We start from the raw sequence: 5,319 nt of genomic DNA, 5'->3' as shown, positions 1-5,319 counted from the left end.
ATCGATAGATTTGCTCATGGAATTGCACGTTTTTTTCTGTTTGCCAAGACTAGCAAGTCATCAATAGGATCCCCTTACATGATCTGTAGCACACCATATCTTTCTTAATTAACATTTGTGGCAGAGAACATTCAGTTTCTATTGATCACCTAAAACCTTAGTATCTAATGCAAGATAACACCCCTATAGTGGGCTTCTACAGAGCAGGGCGTATAATATAAAATTTATGAATTTTTCAAGGTTGGTGCCATGTATGGCACATGCTTCATATATGCTCACTAAACTTGTATATAGTCTGAATTTTATATCTATTTTCATGCGATTTGATTTCTAATTTTTTTTTTCAACCTGGCTATTGTCTAATTTGCTTTTTTTTTCAATCTTTCCCTAAACTCTAATTCTAAAAAATCCTTTATTGGAGATCATAATTCCTAAATAATTAAATGATTTTACCTCATTAATCCTTTCTCCTTCTAAGGATATTTCATCTTCCATTACATAATCCGTTCTCGTCATCTTTATCTTTCATCTATTTATCTTCAGCCTAACCCAGTGTGATATTTCATGCATTTTAGTAACAAAGCATCGCAAATATGACTGTTCTACACATCACGAAATTCATGAAGAGGATAAACATTATAGGTAACAACACATTTCCTAATGGAACTCTGCTGTTCACTGGAAATTCATTTGATAATAATCCATTAACATTAACTTTGCACTTGCATTACTCATGATCAGATTTAATCATATTTTCATATTTAAGAGAAATCCCATAATAACCCAGAACTTCATAAAACTGGCCAGTACACATTATCAAAGGCTTTTTCATAGTCCAGAAATCCCATCAATAGTTGATTTCTATATTCTACACATTGTTGTACAACATGTCCCTAAAGAAAATTTTGCTCATTATACCTTCTACCTTTTCTAAATCCTGCTTGTTCATCTCTCAGCTTTTCATCAATCTTTCTCCCCGGTCTCTTTAGAATAACCATACTATATAATTACATAACTGGCATAAGTGTTATGCCTCTATATTTAGTGCAATAGTCAGATCCCCCTTTTTTTGCTATTTTCACAACCACTCCAAACTCCCATTCATCAGGTTTGGCCTCTTCATACAACATTTTACAAAATAATTTTATAAGTACTCTGGGAGTCACTTCATTTTTGGTCAGTATTATCTCGGCTGTTATTTCATCGTATCCAGGGTCTTTCTATCATTTTAGTGTTTTGAGGATAGGTTCAACTTCAGATACACTGAATTCATTTATTTTCAGGTCAAGGTCTTCCTCAGCTTCCGGTATTTACATCAAATTACTCCCTTCATATCTCATATTCATAAGCGCACTAACAGCTTCTATCCAACATTGTCTTTCTTCATCTTCTGCTGTTATAATACATCCATCTGTCTTTTTTTTTTTCATTTGATGGGTATATGCCTCTTCTTCTTTGCCCCCCTAAAGATTTCATGAATAATTTTATGGGCAATCCTTACACCATAGCCACTTCTTGAATTTAAAGCTTTGTCAGCCTCATCTGTTTTACTCTCTAAAGATTCTCTCCAGTCATTCCTGGCTTGTCTTTTGACCTCACTATCAATACTGGAATACTTAGCATGCTCTACCTTGTAATTTTCATTACTCCTTCGAAATCATTCAACAATCAATTTCTGTTTCTGCCAACCTTTTATAGAATCCCAAGTATCATTTGATAGCCATGGTTATCTCCTTGTAACTACGTAACAGGTGTCCACTACTGAATCACTGATATATGTACTCATTAGCACGCCATTCTTCTTTATTTGTCGGTTCTTCGTCTCTATAAGTATCTAAGACTGAAAATCGATTCCTACATTCAATTGCAAATGTATCTCTGTCCTCTACTTCTAAAAGTTTAATTGTATCAAACCTAGGTCGTCTCTCCATGTTTCTGTTTGGTGCTTTCAGTTTGAATTTCAGTGTAGCAATGATGAGCTGGGGATCACTACCAATATCCGCACCTTTATTGTTTCTCACATTTCTCAGAATGCTCCTTATCTCTTTAATAATGGCAATGTGATCCATTTGATTTTTGTAATTGCCACATGATGAGGTCCTTGTATACTTATATATGTTCTTATGTTGAAAAAGAGTACCTCTAATGACAAGATTTTTTTGCAGAACTGAACCTTATGAAATGTGCTCTATCTTCATTTGCATCTTTGCTAAGACAATCGACACCCATCGCATTCTCTGTCCCTTGATTATTCCATCCAACTTTGGCATTGAAGTCACAAATCACAATTTTCAAATTTCTTCCTGGGATCTCATCTATTACACCCTGCAGTTCTTCATAGTATTCATCTTTCCTTTCTTCAAGGGAATCATTTGCTTGGGCATAGCAAACTAGGATACTCATGTTGCACTTCTTAGATATGTAAATAGTTAGTAACAATGTAATATTTAAAGCTTTCCACTTGGTTAATGCGTTTTCTGCTCTTGGTGTCACCATCATTCCTATACTTTCTTGTGCAACTCCATTTGATCTTCATGATATATATATATATATATATATATATATATATATATATATATATATATATATATATATATATATATATATATATATATATATATATATATATAATATATATATATATATATATATATATATATATATATATATATATATATATATATATATATATATATATATATATATATATATATTTATATATATATATATATATATATATATATATATATATATATATATATATATATATATATATATATATATATATATATATATATATACATATTGCCTTGGTCTAAAGTTTCCATACCAATCTCCTTACGAGATGTTTCACTTAGGGCCAAGATATCCAAAATATATTTCAAAATTTCACTCTCCCTTTGCTGTAACTTCCCTATTTGATTCATGATTTTAACATTTCAATTACCTATTTTAATTTTTTTTAGTGTTTATAATACGGGAAAATTTTAGCACTCCACTACGCTTAGGACTGGGGACCAATCTTTCATCATGTCTTTCCTTCACTGACTAATTCCATAGAGGATTCATTGGCTAGATATATCAAAAGATAGCCTGTTCCTTGTGATGCACATTGACTATCTAACTAAAGCCGGTACATACTAATTCTAATATTCGCCAGATGTCAGGAGCAAAAGCCAAAGAAACAGTTTGTCCATTGCCTTAAACCTCATTCATCCCCCTGTTGCCAGTGACTTCATCGAGATCTAGAAGGGGAGGGGGGTGGGGGCATTTCCTCCACGCCCAAAGCTCTCATTACGCCACCAAGTTGCTCATCTGCCTATACAAGTATAACCGTTGAATACATTACAATCTAAAAACAGTTTTTGAAAAAAATTACTTCTTAACTCAAACAAAATATATACACACAAGACATTTCAACTAGTCCAATGCCCCTCTTTTCTTAGGGTGAGCATTTTATTGTCTGATACAAGCCTTTTATTTCAACATACTACGAATGCCCAATTTACAGCGTTTGATATACCATTTGTCTTCAAAAAACGAATGAACTGTTATTATTGTCATAAAAAATTACGAGGGCTGAAAGATCCTTGCTATCCCATTGTGCTATCAAATTAATTTGGAAAAAAATACCTTTATTGGAAGCAATAACACACAAGCCCGTTTTAATTTTTTCTTCATATTTCAACTTGTCACAAGGATATGCTCCCCATTTTTGGTTGATTAATTATAAGATGATAGCTAAGGGTTGATAACTTTAGAATCACAGTTTCTCTTCAACTTTAATTCCAATTTTAACAATAAGATTCTCCAATCCCTTTAGCACATTTTGCTCTAATACTTAAAGTTTACAATCAATTAAGTGTATGCCTCAGCTCAATATTTTATTAAATGGAGCATTTACGTTCTTTATTTGAATTTATTGTGGCATTACCCTCATTTCTATAACTATCAACCATTTTATCAATCGTCTTCAATATAACATCTCATATGTTATGTTTAGGTATACGCATCGTCAGTTTTTTTTTTTTTTTTTTTTTCCACTCCACCTATTTTATCTTTAGGCTGACATGGCTAAAATTTTAACTAACTTATAGCTCGGCTTGTTATACTGACGTAAACTTCCAGTGCTGTTTATGAACTTTAGGTAATGAAAGAATGTGCCGCATTTTATAGGTTCACAATTTCCTTAGCTATGCAATTGTTGTAATTCAAACAGAAATGAAAATATAGCATTTTTGGTCATTTTTCTTTAATTCAAATTTTTTCTTCTGGCACAACTTTCAGTTTTTACGTGTCTTATAAATCATTGTACATAACTGTGACATGGAATTAACTGAATAAAACTATAACTACAATTTACTTTTTATGTTACATTAATTGATCACATTTATAAACTTTAGTTACTATATTCAACTTGCACTTATGATTCGGAAAGAGAATGGCATTTTTAGGCATGATTTTATTTCTCTTTCCTTTTGGAGTTTTCCACTAAACACAATTATCTAAGAGGTTAAAAAACAACGAATTTATCGTTGCTTATAGGTTAAAGAAACTTACACTATTTTATGATTTTCATTTTTCAATATCAAAACTTACACGACTCTTATGAAGTCAGTGTCTGCTACCTAATATTGCTTAAACCCAGGAACTCTGCGTTCGCTTCATTCGTTTCATTTGAACTTGAATTGGTCAGACTCTAGATACATGGAAACTTCCTGTCTAAGTATCTGCGGTCATGTTTCGAAATGATTCTGTGCTATTACCCGATTTTACCAAGTTCACTCCCTGCAATTATCAGAATAAAGCATTAGCGACTGAAAACATTTAAGGAACACTTGAATTAAGCCAACTTAGATGGAAGGTGTTTATCTCCCACTTGGCTGTTTTCCTTGGGAGCTTCTTCTCCGCCACCCCTCCCTCCCTATAGCTGTTCCAGTTATCAACATATGGATGTTCATGACTCTTTCTAGGGGAATAGATTGATACAACATGCCCGACGTATATGTAACTTCTCGTTCAACGCATAAAAACTTCCGTTGTCGTTCCGCTGTTCAACTAACCTGCATTTTTGTTCTATGGCTATCTGTAAAATTTGTTATGTGCTGCTTGTAGAATTTCCTTTTCTTTTCCACTTTCTTCTTCTTATGTGTCTTAATACATTGCTTCTCCTTCATCCCTCCCTAGATGGTAGTAAATTTTATTGTAGTAGTCTTCCAATTTCAGAACTAGATTTTCCTGACTTGTTTTAAAATAAGTAAACACTTGAACTCTTATTTTATATTTTTATATTTCTCTGTGAAAATTCTACTGCAAGAC

Source organism: Palaemon carinicauda, chromosome 10, assembly GCF_036898095.1.
Source record: "Palaemon carinicauda isolate YSFRI2023 chromosome 10, ASM3689809v2, whole genome shotgun sequence".
Taxonomy (NCBI): domain Eukaryota; kingdom Metazoa; phylum Arthropoda; class Malacostraca; order Decapoda; family Palaemonidae; genus Palaemon; species Palaemon carinicauda.
This window is presented reverse-complemented; position numbering follows the sequence as displayed.